Raw genomic sequence first — 27459 nt, 5'->3', positions numbered from 1 at the left:
ATGATGGCTGATCAAATCAGCCATCAAATGGAGGTAAACATGCAGGCTCAGCACGGAAGCCTTCATCAGGGAACAATGACATATAAATATATACATCATTGGTCGTGAAGGGTTAATCTCTAAGCATTTCAAAGTCCAACTGACTTCTTCAGGAAACTACAAGGAGAACATTCATTAGGAGTACTTCTGTTTCACCTGATGAAGATGTCAGTTGGACCTCGAAAAGCACAGATATTAAACTGCAATTCTGATCCTAAATTCCTTTTTGGACATTCCTTGAGTCGCCAACATTGTAAAATAACCGGTTCTCCACATCAATTCATTTCGAAGGTTGGGCTACTGCAAAAGAACAACCTTTTAATCTAATCTGGCAGCCAGGAAACTTTTACTCATGCTGCTTGCTTATCATGTCTCATCATTCCACAAATTTTTAGACTAAAGGGGCCACAACATGAACTCAATGCAAAATTGGTACAACACAAAACACATATATGTGCGATTATCGCACGAGAAATACGGCAGTGTGACTCCAGCCTAATAAATCGTAGAATCATAGAATCATAGAGTTGGAAGGGACCTCCTGGGCCATCTGGTCCAACTCCCTGCTCAAAGCAGGATTCGCTAAATCATCCCAGTCAGATGTCTGTCCAGCCTCTGTTTGAAGACTTCTATTGAAGGAGAACTCACCACCTCTCATGGCAGTCTGTTCCACTCATTGATCACTCTAACTGTCAAAAAGTTTTTGTCTAATATCTAATCTGTGTGTCCTCCCATTCAGTTTCATCCCATTGCTTCTAGTCTTTCCTTGTGCAAGTGAGAATAAAGATGATCCTACTACAATGTGGCAGCCCTTGAGATATTTGTAGACAGCTATTAAGTCTCCTCTCAGTCTTCTCTTCTGCAAGCTAAACATTCCCAAATCCTGCAACCTTTCCTCAAAAGACAGGGTTTGCAGACTGGTCACCATTCTGGTCGCTGTTTTCTGAACTTGCTCCAGTTTGTTGATGTCTTTTTTTAAATGTTGCGCCCAAAACTGGATACAGTATTCCAGATGAGGTCTGACCAAAGAGGAGTAGAGGGCAATAATAACTTCACGTGATCTAGACTGTATGCTTTTGTTAATACTTCCTAGAATTGCATTTGCCTTTTTTGCTGCTGCATCACACTGTTGACTCATATTCAGTCTGTGATCTAACTTAATTTCCTTCAATGACAGAATCACTGTTTGGGTGGATCAGGGAAATGCTGTAGATATAGTATATCTTGACTTCAGCAAAGCATTTGACAAAGTATCTCATACAATCCTTATTGAAAAAATGACTAAGTATAGAATGGACAAGGCAACTGTTAGGTGGATTCATAACTGGCTTAGTGATCGGACCCAAAGAGTGGTCGTAAATGGCTGCACATCCTGTTGGAAGAATGTCTCAAGTGGGGTACCACAGGGCTCTGTCCTGGGCCCTGTATTGTTCAACATCTTTATCAACGATTTAGATGAAGGAATTGAGGGTAAACTGATTAAATTTGCTGATGACACAAAGCTAGGAGGGATGGCTAATACTAGAGAAGAGAGAGAGAGAGGATTCAAAAAGATATAAATAAACTGGAGAAGTGGGCAGCAACTAACAGAATGGTTTTTAACAGGGAAAAATGCAAAGTACTACATCTGGGCAATAAAAATGAAAAAAGCATATACAGAATGGGAGGAATAGGGCTAAGCAACAGCACATGTGAAAAATACTTAGGTATACTAATAGATCACAGACTGAATATGAGTCAACAGTGTGATGCAACAGCAAAAAAGGCAAATGCAATTCTAGGATGTATTAACAGAAGCATACAGTCTAGATCACGTGAAGTCATTATTTCCCTCTACTCCTCTTTGGTCAGAATTCATCTGGAATATTGTGTCCAGTTTTGGGCACCACATTTTAAAAAAGACATCAACAAACTGGAGCAAGTTCAGAAAAGAGTGACCAGAATGGTGACCGGTCTGCAAACCCTGTCTTATGAGGAAAGGTTGCAGGATTTGGGAATGTTTAGTTTGCAAAAGAGAAGACTGAGAGGAGACTTATTAGCTATCTACAAATATCTAAAGGGCTGTCACATTGTAGAAGCAATGGGATGAAACTGAATGGGAGGAGACACAGATTAGATATTAGAAAAAACTTTTTGACAGAGTGATCAATGAGTGGAACAAGCTGCCATGAGAAGTGGTGAGTTCTCCTTCAATGGAAGTCTTCAAACAGAGGCTGGACAGACATCTGACTGGGATGATTTAGCGAATCCTGCTTTGAGAAAGGGGGTTGGACCAGATGACCCAGGAGGTCCCTTCCAACTCTACAATTCTATGATTCTCTTTTTTTTACTGGTGACATCGGCTTCACTGGAATGGGTGTACTGTTTATATCACGGTTGTTTACTATTTTCTGTTTTTCACATGAGAAAAGGACTTCAATGGATAGAGCATAAGGTGAGTATAACTTTGTTATTTTTAAATAAATTTGTAAAGCAGGTTATAGATTTTCTTTTCAAATAAAGGACTTTATTCAGGGTGTTTTTATTTGCAATATCACTGTGGGGTTAGTAAAGTAGAGGTGTCTTATAGACATAAACTATTTATTTAAAAATAAAAAAAAAAGGACATAGGCACCCCTCTATTTTTTACAACTAGCCATGATAAAGGTTGACAGCTGAAGATTGTAGCCCACAGCTGTCAGTTTTGACATGCTGGTCTTCAAAAATAGTACAGATGACCAAGTAATTTTTATTTATTTAATTTATTTATTATAGCGCAGGTGCTGGCTGATGAATACTCCAATCAGTGGTGCATGTTCTCAGTGTTATCAGAGACAGTAGGAGTAGGCTGATGGGAGTAGTTCTCACATCAGCTGATGCCTCTGCTTTTCATCGCTGTTCACAGCTATGATAACGTGGGAACCACAGCTCTCTGAGCGGCAGTAATGATTTCTGATCAGAGGCAGTGTTTGACGTGCTGTCATGACAGTGTGGAAAACAGCGAATGTTCTGGCCCACCTTTCATGTAAATGAGGTAAGGGTTCGAGTACTGTTCTAGTACCCAAAACAAACCTTTTCTAAGTGTTCGGCTGAACCTGCCGGACCCGAACATCCAGGGGTTTACCCATCACTAATTATGTTCAAATTGTCATGTAGACTTCTTGACTCATAAAGACTGTGCACTAAGTGTAAAGTCTGCTGCCAAAAATTACAACCAGGGTCATCCATGCACCCTTGAATGCACAAACTGTAGTGTGTCATTCAAAAATTGTAAACAAAGTGTTCTTGTGGTAGTCCTACACTCATAAAAGCTCTGCACACACTGCAAAGCCTGCCAAAAATTACAAGCAGGGTCATCCATACACGCTTGAAGGCACCACCTGTAGTACCTCATTCAAATATTTTGAACAAAGTGTAGTTGTGGCACTCTTTCGCTCAAAAAGGCTCTGCACACAATGCAAAGCCAGCAAAGAAATTATGAGGAGGGTCACACATGCACCCTTGAGGGCACCAAATACAGTGCCTCATAAAAAAACTAAAAAAGTGTAGTTAAGTAACCACTCCATTCATTAATGCTTTGCGCACAATGCAAATCCAAAAAAATTATAAGAAGGGACATCCAGTCATCCATAGACCCGTTAAGGAAACAACAGGCAGGCCTTATTAATATATTTTGATAGTGTTGTTGATGTACTCCTATACTCATAAAGGCTTTGCACACAATGTAAATCCAAAAAATTATAAGAAGGGACATCCAGTCATCCATAGACCCTTTAAGGAAACAACAGGCAGGCCTTATTAATATATTTTGATAGTGTTGTTGATGTACTCCTATACTCATAAAGGCTTTGCACAGCATGCACAGCCAGGACAAAATGATAAGGAGGATCATCCAGTCATCCACGATTCTTGAAGGCAAGAACCTGTGTGACTCTTTAAAATATTTTTTAGTGTAGTGGATGTACTCCTACACTCACAAAAGCTTTACACAAAGTGCAAAACAGCAGGATAGCATCCATGTGCTATCTAGAGCCCGATTCCCTGGTGTCTTGGCTGTAAATTCCTGGTTTTGGGAAGTACTGGAGCTCCTGCCATGTAGAGGTGGGTTACAGCCCCCTGGGTCACCTGCACCATCGTCTGCTCCCATATAGTATGTGGGGAACCCTAAGGGTAGTCCGAGCTCTAGGGGGTGATAACCCCATCTCGAGCCACCTTGAGGAGCCTCTTCTAGGTTGGTTCATTTCACAAGAAGGGTTCATCCTGCACCCTTCCTTCTCATATCACACCCAGTGCATACCAGCAATGTCGCCACTCCATTTTGCGGAATGTGACCATAGCTCCAGCTATCAGCTCTTGCAGCCTTCAATGCAAGTGTTCTTTCTCTACTGTTCCCTGATTGAATAAGATATCATGACTGGTCCCAAACTCTTCCATGGACCTTCATCTCCACTGCTGGTCATACGTTTCTCCCCTCTGGAATGCCAACTCTCAGTACCTTGCAGCTAGCATTCCCACTAGCATGTCTCCAGCCCTGGTTCAGGTGTGCCTCCTTCTGTCTTGTGACCAGCCTAGGCCACGCAGTCTGCTTACCAGTTGCTGTAGCCTGGCTCTCCACAGTCCATACGAACTCTAATAGTGAAGGCTGCAGCCTGGGTTTGGGCCTTCGTGGTTCTTGGAAAGCAGCCGGTCTTCACCATAGGCTCCTGCCACCTCTACTGTCTCGCCAGCTCACTATGGCTCTGATATTTCTTCGTGCGCTCCCTCGAGAGTCTTGCGGGATTATGCCATCTTTTTCAACTTGTCACCCACTAAGCATGTTACACTGTGTGGATTATTAATTTATTAAAAAAATATTTTTAACATTTTTTGAGGTTTGTATGCCACTATAACGTAACATAAACCAAATAGTAGTCTATGGATGACTAATTAAATCGAGAAGTAATTTTGACTGTTTATTTTGAATGTTATATGCCACTGAAATGTAACACAAAGCATGTAATACTCTATGGATAGCAAATTCAATCCAGAACAATTTTTGTACTCTTTTTTGAAGTGGTAAATACCACAGAATGTAAAACAAAACATTTAATATTCTATGAATAACTAATTTAATCCTGAAAAAATATTTACTTTTTTAAAGAATTATATGCCACCAAAATGTAACACAAAGCACTTAATACTCTATGGATGACAAGTTTAATCCAGAAAAGTTTTTGAATGCTTTCTTGAATTGTTATATACCACCGTAATGTAACACAAAGCACTACTCTATGGTTGACAATATAGTTAATTTTTTCAACCCTACAAAAATAGAATGCTAGCTATATATGTTTAGAAACAAACTGCACAGCCCTAAGCCCTGCCGAGAAGCTGTATTCTGCCACTATCCCTGCTCCTGCAACTGTCCTTAGGCCAAGTTCATATTGCGTTAACCCAGCCCGTTCAATGCATAGCGTTGACGGGCTGCGTTAACGGTGTAGAATACACAATCGCATTATGCTATACCCGCTAGCGCAGATGATTCATCTGTGCTATCGGTGACAGAGCCTCAGATGCTGCAGCCCGCGGCTCCTTCACTGAATGACGGCACATCGCGAGTAATGCCACTACAAAGATAGCTATGACAGTACAGTGACTGGTAAGCACTCACCATCTATTTATTGGCTTCAAGCTTCAAATCCGAGTACCAGCCAATGCTCGTCGAGTGCCAAGCACATACGAGCATCAAGATACTTGAATAATGTCAAAGTATCACCGAGCATGTTCGCTCATCCCTAATGTTGACCCTTCCATACACGCTAAGCTTGTATTACTGATCTTGCATAGCTATCCCATCATGAAGCACAGCTAATAAGCTTCTGTGTCACATAAGTATATCCCGGGATGTAATGACGTAAATGGAATTTTTAAATCTAACACTGAGTCCTTTCGATATAATCTGAGCTGCAAAATACCAGGTATCCACAATGTCCGTTTGCTTTTTGCTGTGAAACCCCGTTATTTAACCGGGACCCGCTTCAAGTCTATGAAACACACAGAGTGTCCAGAACAAATGGGATTTATGATCCTTTACTTTCTTCCTTCTGTTTCTGATTAAATGAGGTCTTCCCCTCAATTAGCCTTACACACTGTCGTGTCTCATTCAATTGCCTATGATTATATTACCTCTCTGCAAATATCTGAACCATTTCCTCTGATCTAATGTACCCAGCCACAAGCAAGTCCTCTAAGCATAATAATTTGGATTTATGAGATCCCTCATATTACGCCTTGTCAAATAACAAAAAGCTAACAAAAGTTAATTCCAGTCATATCTTTGTATAGGTCACGCTTGTTATGCTTTTGCTATTTGCATACAATTAAGCTAAAGATAGATTTATGCTCCTTGGTCTGGAATCACCATACAACTATAATAGCTTTAATAAAATGGCTTATGACTACCCTTCACTTTAAAACCCTTCAGTGAAAATAGAAATATAAAATAAAAGCCTAAGCTTTGCACAAATGCCATCCATAAAAATGGAAAGAAGGCGACCACTGTCAGCCCAGATTTCTTGGAAAATCTCTATATCCTTCCATTAGTTATAAGTATCCATTAATATCAATAATCGAGGCTCCATAACTGCAGGGAAGATCTAATTTTGTGCATCGTCCAAGAGGAAAATTGCTGAGGATCAGATAAAAAAAACTGGTGGTTGGTGAAGGGCATTGTATGAAGAAGACATCTCTTTTCATAGTTTTGCTTTTTCAGCAAAATTTAACTTCATTCCCAAAAATTACAAAATAAGAAATAATAGGTAGGTACATGACCAAAACGCCAGGATCAGCAACATGACACTGCATTGGTATGATGTGTATAGATGTAAAATTTAGCAAGTAAAACAGATGTGCAAAAGGAAAAAAAACTGTTTGCAACACATACATTTTACAAGGTAGACAGTGACAGATAAGATTTACGGATTTTGAGGACTTTTCTTTTATATTTTTAAAAACAATTATTTCCCGAATGGCTAAAATTATTGTGCAAGAAGTGAAAAATTTTAGTACAGCCATAAGTAAGTAAAGTATCTGATGCTAATTTCAATCAAAAGAAATATTGTGCTGTCTTGCATCTGCTTTTTAGTGCATTAAGAATGAAGAAAAATGTCATAATTATAATTCAAATGAGCAGAAGCCAGCTACACCATTGCACTAATCAATCACACGGAGTCAGAAACTAAGGGTGGCACATCTCATCTTTATCTCTCCCCCTATCAGTTGAATTTCTGTATTATTCGCAGAGTACAACTTAAATCTTTTTCACTTCTGCAGTTATAAAACACATTACTGTCTGATATTCTAGGGATTTCTATGTCTATTGCTGATTTATGAGCTCTGACATCTTCTCACTATCCTAAATCTCCCAAAATGGCTGCTTCATTCCCTGCCAAGGCTTTCAAACAGTCTAAGACAGTTCCTCCTTTTTGACTGCGCTATACCGTGTGATCTGATAACAAGACAATGTAAAGAATGCCGTGTAGTCGCACCTGAGATCACATGAGCCTTCTTTGCCCAATGCAATCTTAAGGTGATTATTGCAAACCAAATTACAAACTGTTTAAATTCACCGGGACTTTTCGAATTTCATAAAATTTGCCAAGAATTTGATTTTAATCAAAATAATTCAATCAACCTTAGTAAATGCCTTTCCAATGAACAAATCGAAAAACAATTCTTTAATATCAGGGGTGGACAATTACTGAAATAGGCTCATCTGCCTTTACCCTGCCACTTATTAATACAGAAGCGGCCACCATAAGAGGCAACAAAACAGAAAAAAATAGTAATTACCGTAATATAAATCTATGGGAGGAAATGGTATGTAAACTAGACTAGAAATAAGTGGAGCTCAAATATCTCATTCTTTGGGAATCTCCACCATGGATCACATGAAGCCTCAAGCCTCATACACCATATGTTAGGGCCTGCGGAACACACCAAATAATATAAAAGGAGATATGAGGTGCGTTCGCAGCCCGGGATCCACCGTGCAGAGATGGAACCTGCTGCTAAGTAAAAGCAGAACTAGATGGTGGATGAACATGTGCTCACGCGTGGGTTAACTTCACCCAGTGTGAATGGAAGCGAACTCTGTTGCTCCACAGAGCCGCTAAAACAAAACGCTGGAGCCTGTTGAATTCACAGAGCTCGGCTGAGTGAGCGCTAATTAGAGGTCACAGAGCTCTGTCCCAGAGGCACAGGACAAGAGCTCCTTTAGTCCATTAGCGCTCGGCGCCACGGCTGCGGTGCCAGCAAAAGGAGAAAATATATACAATTGCGCCAAGTGCGCACAGTACCGCTTCGGCGGACGCCACTAACCACTCAGGGTGGGGAGGAAAGCGCTAGTGGTGCTCACGGTGCCACACGGGCAGTTACTGCTACCTAGCGCGGTACGACAGTGCCCTGAGCATTGAGGCACAGTCGGACGCTAGATAGTGCAGAGGACTGGGATGCACTGTGGCGTATAGCCTAGCCACAGACAGGCACTGACTCTAACCACTAAGCCCTAACAACAGTCACAACCAAGGGTAGGGGTTTCATAATGAGTCATTCGCAGTAACAAATATCCGTCATCATACACACCTTAAGCCACAAAAGTCTATATTAGTGCATGGCCAAGCGGCCATGCAACTCTTTTATAGCAGCGTCCTTCTGGGACCTTCCCAGTGGACCAATCAGAGCAGGAACAGGACCTGCGCATGTGATCTCCGACCTCCAATGAGAGGTCGTCCCACGGGCATGCTCAGTAGGCAAAATACAGGACTTCATCCCTGGAGTGTCTTTTTGCTGCTGACTCAGACATGGTGTTACAGCAGAGCCTGAAGGAGCAACCAGATGCCTAGCATTGTCCTGGCAAGACGCCTGGACTGACGTCTCTGCTAAGGCCTCTTTCACACTTCAGTTTTTTGCATCAGTCAAGATCCGCCAAAAGGACGGATGGCGGATCCGTTTTAGTACTGATGACAACGGATGGCACCCGTCCGTTTTTTTGACGGATCCGAGAAATGAAGAATTTTAAAGGAATCGCGGCCTGGAAATGGAGAAAGAGAGAGAGAGAGAGAGAGAGAGAGAAAACATTGCAAGCTCCGTTTTGAAATCTTTGAGGATGGTGACGGACAGGAACTTTTGGCGGATCCGCAAAAAAAACGGATGCAACGGACGGCAATCCGTCACAATCCGCCTATAATGGAAGTCAATGGGGGAAAAAACAGATCCTCAAAAGAAAATTGCGGATCCGTTTTTTTCAAAACCTGGCAGATTTTGACTAGAGTTGAGCGATACCAGCCGATACTTGAAAATATCGGATCGGAATGGATCGGCCGATCTTAAAAAAAAATATCGGTATCGCCGATTCCGATACCGGGAACCAATGCAAGTCAATGGGGCCAAAATATCGGAATTAAAAAAAACCCTTTCTTTCCTTGCAGGTTAATTCTACATGAAGAAAAACAACTAAGAATAATGTAGAATGTATTGTGGGAGGTGGAGGAGACATTAAAGCCATAGAGTTTTAGCCCAATCAAAAGGAATAGCAGGAATTAAACTTTTTTTTTAAAGACGTTAGGAGTTACAAAGATATTGACTATGTTAGCCTCATTTATATTTTGCCAGACATGTATATCTTCTTCTTCTTTCTTCTTCTTTCTTATTCTTCTTCCCTTTTTTACCTTCTTCTTCTTCTTCTTCTTCTTATTCCTTTTTTTACATTCTTCTTCTTCTTCTTCCTTTTTTTACATTCTTCTACTTCCTTTTTTTACATTCTTCTTCTTCTTCATTTTTTACATTCTTCTTCTTATTCCTTTTTTTACATTCTTCTTCTTCTTCCTTTTTTAAATTCTTCTACTTCCTTTTTTTACATTCTTCTTCTTCTTCTTCCTTTTCTTACATTCTTCATATTCTTCTTATTCAACAATTATTATTCTACATATTCAACTTCTTCATCTTCTTCCTATTCTTCTTCATCATATTCTTGTTTGTGTCAGGCATTCCTGTAGTTGTTATCTAGAAAAGTTAGAAGTTTACACCTTCCGTTCTGCCTGTCACAAAAGATTTACAACAGGATTTGTCCGCGTTCAGTTTGGCCTGCAGCAGCAGGCCTTTTCCAGGGGCACCACGAGGAGGAACGGACTCACCCCCATACACTGCTTAGTCTTCTTCTGCTTATAAATAAGATAATATCATTTGCTCAGAGTATTAGTCTTATGCTTAATGTTCTTCTGCTTTGTTTTTTTTATGCTTCTTTGTCTTCTCTCTCTTGTTGTTCTGCATCTTGGTGGTTGTCTTCCTGTTCTTTGTCCTCTTGAACCAGCTGACGGTACTGGCACCCGGAGGGGCAGCAGAAGGAACAAGAGCCAATGGCACTACCGAGGACCAGCTGACGGTGCTGGAACCCGGTTACCAAGCAGGAGGTACCTGTGCTACAAAGCACTACCAAGGACCAGCAGACGTTGCCGGAACTCGGATACCGAGATGGAGGCACCTAGGCCAAAGGCTCTGACGAGAACCAACTGACGGTGCTGGAACCCGGAGGGGTATCAGAAGTTACCCCTGAAAAGCAAAGTTGGCATGCCGCAAGCTGGCCGCAGTTACCGAATCACACAGTCCTACAGGGGGTGCTTGTCCTACTGGCACTATGGAACAAGCCTTTCTTACCAGAACCCGCAGTCCACATAGGAAGCACCTAAACTGCTGGCACCCTAGCCTCGGCTAACCCAACCGCAACACGACATGGCAACTTGGGGTGGCAAACTGACATTGACACTTCCCGGAAAGAGCAGGCAGGGCTGGAACCAAGCTGGGCAGGAGGGAGTACCCGTGCCAAAGTCAGTTATGAGCAGCAACTGGCGATGTTGGAGCCCAGGACAAGCACTTAGCAGGCTGAGGCCTGATGTGCTGTCAATTGGGAGGCAGCAGGACAGATTGCCATCAAAACAGCAGGGGAACAGCTGACGTTACTGAACCCCACAAACACAGGAGCTAGTGTTTTACTCTGTGAAGACGGCACTTCCGAGCAACAACTGCCTAGGGACAAGCACGGAGCAGGCTGAGGCTGCATTGAAGAAATTTTAAGATCGGTTGTAGACTACTAATTTTAACCAAGCTCCACTTAGGCCTGTGGCTTCACTGATTTTCGTATTTCCCCTGTCCTCCAACCCCGCCAGTTACAGCTCCGAAGTGGCGTCTGCACAATCCACACTTGTTCCTGTGTTACAGGTGTTCAGTCCGGTCAGTTAATCCCCTGATGTGTGTCCGGCAATGTCGCCTGCTCTGTCCACATTCCCATAATGGGAATGTGGACAGAGCAGGCGACATTGCCGGACACACATCAGGGGATTAACTGACCGGACTGAACACCTGTAACACAGGAACAAGTGTGGATTGTGCAGACGCCACTTCGGAGCTATAACTGGCAGGGTTGGAGGACAGGGGAAATATGAGAGACAGTGGAGCCACAGGCCTAATTGGAGCACAGTTAAAAATCAGTAGTGGTACGACTGTGTAGGCAGCAGGAGACTTTGCCATCTACACAGCAGGGGATCAGCTGACGTTACTGAACCCCACAGAGACACGGGAGCAAGTGTCTCTTTCCATGTGGACGGCACTTCCGAACTACAACTGGCTGTGTTGAAGCCCAGGAAATTGGAGGGTGTAGGCAGAGGCCTACTGTATTTTGAATGAGGTGACAGCAGGAGAGACTGCCATCCACACAGCAGGGGATCAGCTGACGTTACTGAACCCCACTGAGACACGGGAGCAAGTATCTCTTTCCGTGTGGACGGCACTTCCGAACTACAACTGGCTGTGTTGAAGCCCAGGAAATTGGAGGGTGTAGGCAGAGGCCTACTGTATTTTGAATGAGGTGACAGCAGGAGAGACTGCCATCCACACAGCAGGGGATCAGCTGACATTACTGAACCCCACTGAGACACGGGAGCAAGTATCTCTTTCCGTGTGGACGGCACTTCCGAACTACAACTGGCTGTGTTGAAGCCCAGGAAATAGGAGGGTGTAGGCAGAGGCATACTGTATTTTGAATGAGGTGACAGCAGGAGAGACTGCCATCCACACAGCAGGGGATCAGCTGACGTTACTGAACCCCACTGAGACACGGGAGCAAGTATCTCTTTCCGTGTGGACGGCACTTCCGAACTACAACTGGCTGTGTTGAAGCCCAGGAAATAGGAGGGTGTAGGCAGAGGCCTACTGTATTTTGAATGAGGTGACAGCAGGAGAGACTGCCATCCACACAGCAGGGGATCAGCTGACGTTACTGAACCCCACTGAGACACGGGAGCAAGTATCTCTTTCCGTGTGGACGGCACTTCCGAACTACAACTGGCTGTGTTGAAGCCCAGGAAATTGGAGGGTGTAGGCAGAGGCCTACTGTATTTTGAATGAGGTGACAGCAGGAGAGACTGCCATCCACACAGCAGGGGATCAGCTGACGTTACTGAACCCCACTGAGACACGGGAGCAAGTATCTCTTTCCGTGTGGACGGCACTTCCGAACTACAACTGGCTGTGTTGAAGCCCAGGAAATAGGAGGGTGTAGGCAGAGGCCTACTGTATTTTGAATGAGGTGACAGCAGGAGAGACTGCCATCCACACAGCAGGGGATCAGCTGACGTTACTGAACCCCACTGAGACACGGGAGCAAGTATCTCTTTCCGTGTGGACGGCACTTCCGAACTACAACTGGCTGTGTTGAAGCCCAGGAAATTGGAGGGTGTAGGCAGAGGCCTACTGTATTTTGAATGAGGTGACAGCAGGAGAGACTGCCATCCACACAGCAGGGGATCAGCTGACGTTACTGAACCCCACTGAGACACGGGAGCAAGTATCTCTTTCCGTGTGGACGGCACTTCCGAACTACAACTGGCTGTGTTGAAGCCCAGGAAATTGGAGGGTGTAGGCAGAGGCCTACTGTATTTTGAATGAGGTGACAGCAGGAGAGACTGCCATCCACACAGCAGGGGATCAGCTGACGTTACTGAACCCCACTGAGACACGGGAGCAAGTATATCTTTCCGTGTGGACGGCACTTCCGAACTACAACTGGCTGTGTTGAAGCCCAGGAAATAGGAGGGTGTAGGCAGAGGCCTACTGTATTTTGAATGAGGTGACAGCAGGAGAGACTGCCATCCACACAGCAGGGGATCAGCTGACGTTACTGAACCCCACTGAGACACCGGAGCAAGTATCTCTTTCCGTGTGGACGGCACTTCCGAACTACAACTGGCTGTGTTGAAGCCCAGGAAATTGGAGGGTGTAGGCAGAGACCTACTGTATTTTGAATGAGGTGACAGCAGGAGAGACTGCCATCCACACAGCAGGGGATCAGCTGACGTTACTGAACCCCACTGAGACACGGGAGCAAGTATCTCTTTCCGTGTGGACGGCACTTCCGAACTACAACTGGCTGTGTTGAAGCCCAGGAAATAGGAGGGTGTAGGCAGAGGCCTACTGTATTTTGAATGAGGTGACAGCAGGAGAGACTGCCATCCACACAGCAGGGGATCAGCTGACGTTACTGAACCCCACTGAGACACGGGAGCAAGTATCTCTTTCCATGTGGACGGCACTTCCGAGCTACAACTGGCTGAGTTGAAGCCCAGGAAATAGGAGGGTGTAGGCAGAGGCCTACTGTCTTTGGAATGCGGAGACAGCAGGAGAGACTGCCATCTCCACAGCAGGGGAACAGCTGGCATTGCTAAACCCCACTAACACTTGAACGAATGTGTTTGGCTCTGTGGAGACGACACTTCTGAACACCAACTGACGCTGTTGGAGCCCAGGATTAGGCGAGGAGCAGGCTGGGGCCTACTGGATTTTGGCAGGTGAAGGCAGCAGGAGACTTGCCATCTCCACAGCAGGGGAACAGCTGGCAGTGCTGAACCCCACTAACACTTGAACGAATGTGTTTGGCTCTGTGGAGACGACACTTCTGAACACCAACTGACGCTGTTGGAGCCCAGGATTAGGCGAGGAGCAGGCTGGGGCCTGTTGTTTTTGGCAGGTGAAGGCAGCAGGAGACTTGCCATCTCCACAGCAGGGGAACAGCTGGCAGTGCTGAAACCCACTAACACTCGAACGAATGTGTTTGGCTCTGTGGAGACGACACTTCTGAACACCAACTGACGCTGTTGGAGCCCAGGATTAGGCGTGGAGCAGGCTGGGGCCTACTGGATTTTGGCAGGTGAAGGCAGCAGGAGACTTGCCATCTCCACAGCAGGGGAACAGCTGGCAGTGCTGAACCCCACTAACACTTGAACGAATGTGTTTGGCTCTGTGGAGATGACACTTCTGAACACCAACTGACGCTGTTGGAGCCCAGGATTAGGCGAGGAGCAGGCTGGGGCCTGTTGTTTTTGGCAGGTGAAGGCAGCAGGAGACTTGCTATCTCCACAGCAGGGGAACAGCTGGCAGTGCTGAAACCCACTAACACTCGAACGAATGTGTTTGGCTCTGTGGAGACGACACTTCTGAACACCAACTGACGCTGTTGGAGCCCAGGATTAGGCGTCGAGCAGGCTGGGGCCTACTGGATTTTGGCAGGTGAAGGCAGCAGGAGACTTGCCATCTCCACAGCAGGGGAACAGCTGGCAGTGCTGAAACCCACTAACACTCGAACGAATGTGTTTGGCTCTGTGGAGACGACACTTCTGAACACCAACTGACGCTGTTGGAGCCCAGGATTAGGCGTGGAGCAGGCTGGGGCCTACTGGATTTTGGCAGGTGAAGGCAGCAGGAGACTTGCCATCTCCACAGCAGGGGAACAGCTGGCAGTGCTGAACCCCACTAACACTTGAACGAATGTGTTTGGCTCTGTGGAGACAACACTTCTGAACACCAACTGACGCTGTTGGAGCCCAGGATTAGGCGAGGAGCAGGCTGGGGCCTGTTGTTTTTGGCAGGTGAAGGCAGCAGGAGACTTGCCATCTCCACAGCAGGGGAACAGCTGGCAGTGCTGAAACCCACTAACACTCGAACGAATGTGTTTGGCTCTGTGGAGACGACACTTCTGAACACCAACTGACGCTGTTGGAGCCCAGGATTAGGCGTGGAGCAGGCTGGGGCCTACTGGATTTTGGCAGGTGAAGGCAGCAGGAGACTTGCCATCTCCACAGCAGGGGAACAGCTGGCAGTGCTGAAACCCACTAACACTCTAACGAATGTGTTTGGCTCTGTGGAGACGACACTTCTGAACACCAACTGACGCTGTTGGAGCCCAGGATTAGGCGAGGAGCAGGCTGGGGCCTACTGGATTTTGGCAGGTGAAGGCAGCAGGAGACTTGCCATCTCCACAGCAGGGGAACAGCTGGCAGTGCTGAACCCCACTAACACTTGAACGAATGTGTTTGGCTCTGTGGAGACGACACTTCTGAACACCAACTGACGCTGTTGGAGCCCAGGATTAGGCGAGGAGCAGGCTGGGGCCTGTTGTTTTTGGCAGGTGAAGGCAGCAGGAGACTTGCCATCTCCACAGCAGGGGAACAGCTGGCAGTGCTGAAACCCACTAACACTCGAACGAATGTGTTTGGCTCTGTGGAGATGACACTTTTGAACACCAACTGACACTGTTGGAGCCCAGGATTACGCATGCCGCATGCAGAGGCCAATGGGCAGCTGTTTTTATGGAGGTTGTGGACTACTACTGATTCTAACCATGCTCCACTTAGGCCTCTGGCTCCACTGTCTCTACTATTTACCCTGGCCTCCAACCCCGCCAGCTACATCTCTGAAGTGGCGTCAGCACAATCTACACTTGTTCCTGTGTTACTGGTGCTCAGTCCCGTCAGTTGATCCCCTGATGTTTGTCCGGCAAGTTCGCCAGCTCTGTCCTCATTCCCACTACTGGTTATGGGAATGTGGACAGAGCAGGAGACCTTGCCGGACACACATCAGGGGATAAACTGATGGGACTGAGCCACAGGAACACAGGAACAAGTGTAGATTGTGCTGACGCCACTTCAGAGATGTAGATGGCGGGGTTGGAGGTCAGGGGAAATAGTAGAGACAGTGGAGCCAGAGACCTAAGTTGGGCACGGTTAAAAATCAGTAGTGGTTTGAATGTTGATGGAGCTGGTGACTTTGCCGTCCACACAGCAGGGGATCAGCTGGCATTACTGAACCCCACTAACACAGGAGCTAGTGTGTTTCTCTGTGCAGACAACTAGAGTTGAGCGATACCGTCCGATACTTCAAAGTATCGGATCGGAATGGATCGGCCGATCTTAAAAAAAAGTATCGGTATCGCCGATTCCGATACCGGAAGTCCCATTCAAGTCTATGGGACTTCCGGTATCGGAATAAGAAAAATCCTGTTTTTCCCTTGTACAGCCTCTCTGGGGTCTGTACGGGCCTTTCGGGGGGCTGTGCCGTCCTGCCAGGGGGTCTGTGCAGGCTCCGGTGGTCTGTGCCGGCCTGCCGGGGGGCTGTGCAGGCTCCGGTGGGCTGTGCCGGCCTGCCGGGGGGCTGTGCCGGCCTGCCGGGGGGCTGTGCCGGCCTGCCGGGGGGCTGTGCAGGCTCCGGGGGGCTGTGCCGGCCTGCCGGGGGGCTGTGCAGGCTTCGGGGGGCTGTGCAGGCATCGTCCGATGGGACTACAAGTCCCATCGGGCGATGCCTGCTACCATGACAGTGATTGACACATTAGCCAATGATGGGACAGTAGTAGTCCCATCATCCGGCTAATGTGTTGAATGTAAAAAAAAAAAAAAAATTACATGTTACATACATACAACATGCATACTACATACATGCTACATTCATACTACATACTACATACATGCTACATTCATACTACTTATATACTACATGCAACATACATACTACATATATACTACATGCATGCAACATGCATACTACATATATACTACATGCAACATACATACTACATATATACTACATGCAACATACATACTACATATATACTACATGCATGCAACATGCATACTACATATATACTACATGCTACATACATGCTACATATATACTACATACATACTGCATGCTACATACATACTACATGCTACATACATACCACATACATACTACATACATACTACATGCTACATATATACTACATATATACTACATGCTACATACATACTACATATATGCTACATACATACTACATACATACTACATGCTACATACATACTACATATATACTACATACATACTACATTCATGCTACATACATACTACATGCTACATACATACCACATACATACTACATACATGCTACATACATACTACATATATACTACATGCATGCTACATACATACTGCATGCTACATGCATGCTACATACATACTACATACATACTACATGCTACATACATACCACATATATACTACATACATACTACATACAATACATTCATACAATACATACATAGACATACAGTACATATAACATAGAGTAACATACTTACCAATACTTGTCACATTGTTCCCCGAAGCCATTGTCTTTTACGGAATAAATATTAACATAACAAACCACGAAAAAAAAAGTCCCTAGTCTCACTTTATGCCATTTGCTGCGTGGGAAATTCCCACACAGCAATGGCATAAAGTGAGACTAGGGACTTTTTTTTTTTAAGTGGCGGAGGAATACAGTGCGGAAGGATACCTACCTTCCGTCATTGGATTCCTGCAGCCCGTAGAGAACGGCAGCATCAGCTGATGCTGCAGTTCTCTACCCAAGATCGTCGTGGGACACACTCGTGGACTGCTTCGGATCGTGGGTGAGTATTTTTGTGGTTTGTTATGTTAATATTTATTCTGTAAAAGACAATGGCTTCGGGGAACAATGTGACAAGTATTGGTAAGTATGTTACTCTATGTTATATGTACTGTATGTCTATGTATGTATTGTATGAATGTATTGTATGTAGTATGTATGTAGTATATATGTGGTATGTATGTAGCATGTAGTATGTATGTAGTATGTATGTAGCATGCATGTAGCATGCAGAATGTATGTAGCATGCATGTAGTATATATGTAGTATGTATGTAGCATGTAGTATGTATGTAGTATGTATGTGGTATGTATGTAGCATGTAGTATGTATGTAGCATGCATGTAGTATGTATGTAGTATGTATGTAGTATATATGTAGCATGTAGTATGTATGTAGTATGTATGTAGCATATATTTAGTATGTATGTAGCATGTAGTATATATGTAGTATATATGTAGCATGTAGTATGTATGTAGTATGTATGTGGTATGTATGTAGCATGTAGTATGTATGTAGCATGCAGTATGTATGTAGTATATATGTAGTATGTATGTAGCATGTAGTATGTATGTAGCATGCATGTAGTATATATGTAGTATGTATGTAGCATGTAGTATGTATGTAGCATGCATGTAGTATGTATGTAGTATGTATGTGGTATGTATGTAGCATGTAGTATGTATGTAGCATGCATGTAGTATGTATGTAGTATGCATGTAGTATATATGTAGTATGTATGTAGCATGTAGTATGTATGTAGCATGCATGTAGTATATATGTAGTATGTATGTATGTAGTATGTATGTAGTATATATGTAGCATGTAGTATGTATGTAGCATGCATGTAGTATATATGTGTTATGTATGTAGTATGTATGTAGTATGTATGTAGTATGTATGTGGTATATATGTGGTATGTATGTGGTATGTATGTGGTATGTATGTAGTATGTATGTGGTATGTATGTAGTATGTATGTAGCATGTAGTATGTATGTAGCATGTAGTATGTATGTAGCATGCATGTAGTATGTATGTAGTATTTTTTTTTTTTTTAACATTTAACACATTAGCCGGATGATGGGACTACTACTGTCCCATCATTGGCTAATGTGTCAATCACTGTCATGGTAGCAGGCATCGCCATATGGGACTTGTAGTCCCATCGGACAATGCTTGCACAGACCCACGGACATCAGCACAGCCCCCCGGCAGGCCGGCACAGCCCCCCGGCAGGCCGGTACAGACCCCCACAGGGTGCACAGACCACCGGCAGGCCGGCACAGCCCCCCGGCAGGCCGGTACAGACCCCCACAGGGTGCACAGACCACCGGCAGGCCGGCACAGCCCCCCGGCAGGCCGGTACAGACCCCGGGCAGTCCACACAGCCCCCCGGCAGGCCGGCAGAGACCCCCGGAAGGCCCGAAATGACGGCGCATCATGATGCGCACACACCGCGCATCATGATGACGTCAGGCTGTCAATCAACTTTGAACTTCCGATTCCGATGCCGACTTCCGATATTGAAAAAATATCGGAAGTCGGTATCGGAATTCCGATACAGCAAGTATCGGCCGATACCCGATACTTGCGGTATCGGAATGCTCAACACTACAGACGACACATCTGAGCGACAACTGGCTGTGTTGAAGCACAGGGATTATAGTTCAGGTGGTAGAAAAATGAACACACCAGCAGACCTGGATACAGTTGCCAACCACTAATTTAGTCTGTAAGAGGAATGGCAATGTCTTTGGAGATCCAGGCCTTGTTCATTTTCAGAAAAGTCAGCCGGTCAACATTATCGGAAGACAGTCGCGTGCGACGGTCTGTTAGTACACCACCTGCGGCACTAAAGACACGTTCCGATAATACACTGGCAGCAGGGCAAGCCAGCACCGCCAATGCATACTGGCTAAGCTCTGGCCATGTATCCAGCTTAGAGACCCAAAACTTGAAGGGGGAAGAGCCATCTGGGAGTACAGCGACAGGGCAAGACATGTAGTCTGACACCATCTGACGGAAGCGTTGCCTCCTGCTGACTCGAGGCGTCGCTGATGGTGTAGACAATTGTGGTGGACACACAAAACTTTGCCACATTTGGGCCATAGTGGTCTTGCCTTGTGCTGCGGCGCTGCCTCTGCTCCCTCTTTGTGCAGAGTTTCCTCCACTGCCTCGACGCACAGAGCTGCTTTTTAAAGCACTAGCAACAATGCTGTCGGGTGGAATGGAAAACATTATGGACTGCATCAGTGACTCTTCGTATTCCCGCATTTTACGCTCCCGGTTCAACGTTGGTATGAGCCTTTGTACGCTGTCCCGGTAGCGGATCTAGGAGGGTGTACACCCAATAATCAGCCGAGACGAGAATGTGGGCAATGCGGCGGTCGTTTCTCAGGCACTGCAGCATGAAATCAACCATGTGCTGCAGACTCCCAACTGCCAAAGAACCGCTGTCCCCTGTTTGAGGCGTGACCTCGGCCTGCTCTGCATCACCCCACCCTCGCTGTACATACTGAGTAGAGGTTTGTGTACCTCCCTCCTCTGGAGAGATGTCTTCCTCCTCCATCGACTCCTCCTCTTCCTCCTCACAAAGTGTCCCCTGCCTAGGCCTTTGTGAGGAAACACATAGCGCAGACTGTCCAGAAGCAGATGGCATTTGGGACTCCTCATCCTCCACCTCTTCCGAAACCTCATCCCTTAGTGCTTGCAGTGTTTGTTGAAGCAGGCAGATAAGGGGGACAGTCATGCTGACTAGTGCATCATCTGCAGTCGCCATCCGCGTGGATTCATTGAAGGCACGCAAAACGAGGCAGATGTCCTTCATAGAGGCCCACTCAATGGTGCTGAAGTGTGAACGGCGCACAGTGCGACTTGTTTGCGCCTGATGCAGCTGGTACTCCATGACTGCTGCCTGCTGCTCACACAACCGCTCCAACATATGTAACGTTGAATTCCACCGGGTGGGTAGGTCACATATGATGCGATGTTCCGGAAGGCCAAATCGTCGCTGCAGAGCAGCGAGGCGCGATCTTGCCGTGCTGGAACGTCGCAAGTGAGCGCACTCTATGCGGACCTTGTGCAACAGTGCATCAAGATCCGGATAGTCCCTCAGAAAGCTCTGCACGACCAAGTTAAGAACATGTGCCAGACATGGGATGTGTGTGAGGTTGCCTAGGCCAAGAGCTGCCACCAGATTTCGGCCATTGTTACACACTACCAAGCCCGGCTGGAGATTCGCTGGCCCAAACCACACATCGCTCTCCAGCTTGATAGCATTCCAGAGCTCCTGCGCTGTGTGGCTTCGATTCCCCAAAGAAATTAATTTGAGTACAGCCTGTTGACGTTTGGCCACGGCTGTGCTCATATCGGTCGTAACAGGCTCCTGCTCTGCTGTTTCTGAGGAACTTGAGTAGGAGGAGGAGTCTATGTGTACAGACTGGAGTCCTGCAATCCGTGGCGTTGGAAGAACACGTACAGCGCCACTCTCCAGATCCGTACCCGGCTCCACAACATTGACCCAGTGGGCAGTGAGGGAAAGGTATCGTCCCTGTCCATGGTTACTGGTCCACGCATCGGTGGTCAGGTGGACCTTGCTACTAACGGCGTTTAGTAGCGCATGTTTTATTTTGCCCTCAACATGTTTCTGCAGGGCAGGGACGGCTCGCCTGCTGAAATAAAAGCGGCTGGGCACGTTGTATTGGGGGACTGCCAATGCCATTAAGTCCCGGAAGGTGTCAGTGTCCACCAGCCTGAATGACAGCATTTCAACTGCCAGAAGTTTGGCAATGCCAGCATTCAGAGACTGTGCTCGGGGATGGTTTGCCGAGTAAGGGCGCCTTTTATCCCATGCCTGTGCTACGATGGCTGTGATGGATGGGAACGTGCTGCTATGGGTGTAATCTGACAGGGTCTCCGGACAACAGTGGCAGAGGTTCTTCCTTGGCGATCCTGTGAGGAAGCCGAACCAGCAGTGTGTGAGCTGGAGGAAGAGGGCCCAACACGAACTGAAGAGGTGGTAGGTGGTGCTGTACGTTGGCCTACGTCTTCAGGGTGTCTCTGCAACTCCAACTCGTGCTTGGTGCGCACATGTTTCCACATATTTGTGGTATTGAGGTTGCTGACATTTCTCCCTCTTTTGACTCTCTGATGACACAGCTTGCATTTGACAAAGCAAATGTCATCTGCAACTGTGTCAAAAAAGGACCACGCACTGCAACTCTTGGGAGCGCCCGGTTTGCCTTTGGAATGAGGAATGCTCCTAACGGGTGCCGAAGTGGAGGGTACAGGCAACCAAGTCTTCCCCCTCCCTCTGCCTCCTGTTTTGGCCGGTAGGGGAATCTCTTCCTCCGAGCTGCTCCCACCACCTTCCTGTTCCTCACGCCATGATGGGTCAAGGACCTCATCATCTTCCCTCCCCTCTTCAAACAGCTGCTTCTCCGGGGTTGTCTCGCCAGCACCGTACGCACCAGAAAGTGGCAACTGAGTCTCGTCATCATCTGATGCGTACTGAGGTGTGCTGACCATAGGCACTGGCCCACTCGCCTCTTCAGATTCAGAGGGACAAAGAAGTTGCGCATCACTGCATACTCCCTCTTCTTCACATTCAGGAATGCTGCTTGGCTGGCCCCCTCTTTCCAAGCCAACAGATTCCGAGAACAGAAGTAGAGACTGTGATGGCTCCTGTCCATGTCTCTCTGACTGCCTGGGCACTTTGGCAGGTGGTGAAGAGACAGATGGTTGCTCTTCGGTGCTCTGACCCTGAGAGGATGCGGAAGTAATTGAAGTCGATGCGTTAGCTGCCATCCATCCGACAACGACTTCAATTTGTTCCTCCCGCAGCAGTGGGGTATGTTGAGGTCCTACAAAGCTGCGCATAAAGGACTGTTGCCTGCTAAAACTGGGGGATGCTGATCCACTGGTGCCCGCAGCAGGCCCAGAATCCCCACGTCCTCTACCTGCAGAATCCCCACGTCCTCTCCCTGCAGAATCCCCACGTCCTCTCCCTGCTGAAACTCCACGCCCACGCCCACGCCCACGCGCCTTACTCCCTGCCTTCTTCATCTTGCAAGACTGCTTAAGATAGGCAGAAAAGTACAAAGGGGGGCCTTAGTGTGCTTATTCCTGAACAGCTGGTTACAGGTACAAGAAACACTAATTTTATGAAGTGTGTGTGTGTGGACTACACTTTAATAGGAGCTGATGTGGCCTACACAAGTTCCAAATGTAGTGTTTGGTGAACTTTTTTTGTGGTTTCTTTGTTGGAAACAAACTCAAAGTATGTGAACAAAGAATTGAAACTGATAGTATCACCAACTTTTTGGAGCTATTACAATGCAGGCAGGTAACCTACAATGCAAAAGATGAGGCTCCAAAAAAATTGGGTAATACTAATCTGGCTGCGCCGGCAGGGCACAAGCCAGAAAAAAAGGCTCCTCTATCTACTCCTATATAGTGTTTGCAACCAACCAATGTTGATGGATACGGATGGATGCACACTAATAGGAGAAGAAAAAATGAGCTGCACTCAAAGACAAATATGTGTGAGGCAGTGACGCACGTTGAGCGTCCTACAACCAGACGTAGCTGCAGGACACTCTACTCAGCGTGAGCTGCACTCACACACAGTCAGAGACCTCTCAGACAGCCGTCAACAGTGCAGCTAAGTGGGCACTGGCACTGACAGGCTGCAGAAAGGCTCCGCTGTGTACTCCTATATAGTGTTTGCAACCACCGTAGATGGAGACGGATGGATGCACACTAATAGAAGAAAAAATGAGCTGCACTCAAATAAAAATATGTGTGAGGCAGTGACGCACGCTGAGCGTCCTACAGCCAGACGTAGCTGCAGGACACACTACTCAGCGTGAGCTGCACTCACACACAGTCAGAGACCTCTCAGACAGCCGTGAACAGTGCAGCAAAGTGGACACTAGCACTGAAAGGCTGCAGAAAGGCTCCGCTGTCTACTACTAGTGATTGCAACCAACGTATATGGATACGGATGGAAGCACACTAGATTGAAATTATGTAAAAAATGCAGCTCAAAAAATAAAAGATGTATGAGGCAGCAGTGATCACCCTGGGTGGCCTACAGCCTGACGTGGCTGCAGGACCCACTCCACAGCGTGAGCTGCACTCACACAGCCCTTGCAGACAGCTGTGAACACTGCTGCTAGGGCAAAGAAGGCTGCAGTGGTGGTTTATGTAGCCTGGGTAAAGCACTAGATGTTTGGTGGAATCGCTATTTCTAACTGTCCCTCACAGTCTTCTACAGCAGCCTGTCCCTAACTGAATTCACAGCAGAGTGACCAGAAATGGCGGCTGCGGTGGCTTTTATAGTGCATCATGACATCATTTCGGCAGCCAATCACAGCCATGCCAATAGTTAACATGCCTACATGCCTAACAGGATGTGCCCACACTTCGGAGGATTCCCATTGGCTTAATCAAAGCAAGCAGGCTCATAGCATGATGGGAACTTCCGATTCCGATTCCGGAATCCGATATGACAAAAGTATCGGAAGTCCGTATCGGAATTCCGATACCGCTAATATCGGCCGATACCCGATACTTGCGGTATCGGAATGCTCAACACTAATTGTGACTGATTGTAAAAAACTGAAGTGTGAAAGAGGCCTAAGCAAGAATCTCTGCGGCTGCAGAGGACATGGCTTGAGATTCCCCCTGTGCAGTGGGGGAAACTGGAAGCCTAACACCACATATAAGAATGTTTTGTTTTTTTTTCTTTTGTAACTTAATACTTATTTTTGTGCTATGAACTTATTTTTACCACTTTTGAATGGTCATTAAACTGACTTGTTTTAGCCGCACAATTCTATATTGAACTTATTTCTATCCTCACCGTGCTTGCTCTTACTTAAAAAAGTAAGAAAGTGTTATTTTTACTAACACTCATACATAAAATTTGTCAATGCTAGTGATGAAATTCAAATTCTCCAATTCGCACAGATTTTATTAGGAAATTTGATTCACAGATAAGTTATTCTCTGCAAATTTAATGTAATTTATTATGCTTTGTGATTAATACAGAACCAGGAGCAAAATAAATGTAATATGTAAGAATAAAAAAAAAATACTTGTACCCATCTCACTGCTCAATTTTCCATCCTCTCTTGCTGCCCCTGCTCGCTGTTCGATGCTTCATGCTGTAGCTGTATCTTATCTCCACCCTGGTGTTCCATCTAGGAAATGGCTTCTGGCTGCATGAACGCCTCGCAGATACCTACGCATGTGCAGTGACTTCCGGGGTCTGCTTCCAGCAGGAGTAATGGCTAAGTACCCACTGTGAGCTGCAGCTTCCTGCCGCCGGCAAGCCCTGGCTCATGCGCAGTGAACTCCAGGGCCTACTTGTGGCAAGAAGCTCTAGCTTAGAGTGAGCATCGGGCCTGAGATACAGTGAAGGAATATTGAATGTCTGGACACTGAGCAGGGAGCAGCAGGAGGATCCATCAAAAGTTTAAAACGAAAAAAAAAGAAACATATCTCATAAATGACCCTTCTGATCATCCACCTAGCTGCCTGCCTGCTTTCTGGTTCTTTGCATCTTCATTGCATCACTTGGTGCTCAATCTAGGCAAGGGCTTCTGGTTGCACACACGCTTGGGGGTGTCCTACGCAAGTGTAGTGACCTCCTCGGCCAATGAACAGAAGCCATGGCCGGGTGTTCACTACAAGCTATGACTTCCAGCCCCGAGTATGCCGATGAGCGTATGCAGTGAACTCCAAGGCTTGCTCATGGCTGGAAGCTCTGGCCTAGAGAGAGTACCAGGCCTGACATGCGGTGCAATGAAGAATTTGAGGACTGGATAGTGGACAGGGAGCAGAAGAAGAGGTGGTCAAAAGGTGAAAAAGTGAAAAAAGGAAACATACTCACCTCACCCCTGATCTTTCTGGCTATCCTCATTGCTCTCTGATTGCTGTCCGGTTCTTCACATCGCATCTCTGACACAGAGTTTAATCTAGGCCAGGGCTCCTGACTGCGAGCAGGCCTTGGAGTTTAACTGTGCTTGTATAGTGACCTCTGGAGCCAGTGGCCAGAATTCACAGTTGGGTGTTTACTGTGAGCGATGACTTCCAGCTGAGAGTAGATCCTGGAGCATGCATAGTGAACTCCAGGACTTGCTCGTGGCTGGAAGCTCTGGCCTACAGTGAGTACCAGGCCTGAGGTGCAGTATAATGTAGTATTGGAGGATTGGACAGAGGGTGTAGCTGGAGGGCCATCAAAAGGTTAAAAAAAATATGAAAGCTACCCCCTTGTAGATTGTGAGCCCTCGCGGGCAGGGTCCACTCTCCTCCTGTACCAATCGTGACTTGTATTGTTTAAAATAACTGTACTTGTTTTTATTATGTATACTCCTCCTCACATGTAAAGTGCCATGGAATAATTGACGCCATAATAATAAATAATAATAGTACCTCATCACTAGAGATGAGCGACTTTGCCTTTTTTTGGGTCGAGTCGGGTTTCATGAAACCCGACTTTCTCAAAAGTCGGGTCGAATGAAATCGGCCGATTATCGTGAAGGCCGACTGAAACACAAAACCCAATACAAGTCAATGGGGAAGAAAAGTCGGCAGTGAGTGGAGGACAGGAAAAACACCTACAGTGCCCATTTTAATGCCAAAAACATCAATTCTTATTACTTAAGCTTGTCAACCTTAATTTACTTTATAATTATAGTTAGGCATTGAAAACTGGGGGTTATTTGGCTAAAGTTGTGCGGGGGTAGGGCTGGCTCCAGATTTTCATGGGCCCTGGGCCAAAGAGTGTCACTGGGCTCTCTTAACACATGCCACAATTCATGATCCTCTGATACGGCAGAGAAATAGCGGTATAGTACAATGAAAAATACATCACTTCTTACATCTCATGACTGATATCCATGTTAAATTCTCCAATACCTCCAAAAACGGACAGTATATTCCTCCATACAGTATTATGGCCACAGCATAGTGCGCTATAAAGAGTAATGAGGCCCATATATTTCTCCATACAGAATCATTGGTCCCATATAATGTTTGAAACAGTATATGATGAGCTCCACATAATGCTACAGTATATGTTGGTCCCCATGGATGAAGCTCTACTGTCTTATGGGCCCAAATAATGCTCCATATATAATGGGCCCCATTTCTAATGCTCCAGTGCATAAAGGGCCCTGTAAATGCTGCTCCAGTGTCTGATGTCCACCTTTGGAATGCTCCAGTGTATGGTGAGCCTCATATATCATTCTCCAGAGTATAGTGCTCCCCAAAAATAGCTGTCCCAACATTGAAAACAATTAAAAAAGTCTCCTCACTAGGGAATCCCAGTACTAGTCTGGACTCCTCGTCGTCCCCATCTTCCATCTCACTGCACTTGGACTGTTTAGTCAGAGGGCGTTCAGACGTCATGCCATTGTGCTCTCTGACCAGAATGTCACTGTCAGGAAACGCTGAAGACGTCACGGCGGTGGAGCAGGGAGAGGTAAGTATTTCAACTTTGCAAGTGCTGTGATCCTGAGCAAGCAGGAGGGGGCCCATTCGTTGGCGACGGCACTGGCATAGGGCCCCTCATAGTACAGCGGTGTGTCTGACGGCGGGTGGGCCCTCCCACCATCAGAGACACTTTTGCGTACTTTGAGGGGCCCTGT

The sequence above is a fragment of the Dendrobates tinctorius genome, unplaced genomic scaffold (assembly GCF_039654945.1).
Source record: "Dendrobates tinctorius isolate UK_male_01 unplaced genomic scaffold, ASM3965494v1 ptg000116l, whole genome shotgun sequence".
NCBI lineage: Eukaryota > Metazoa > Chordata > Amphibia > Anura > Dendrobatidae > Dendrobates > Dendrobates tinctorius.
This window is presented reverse-complemented; position numbering follows the sequence as displayed.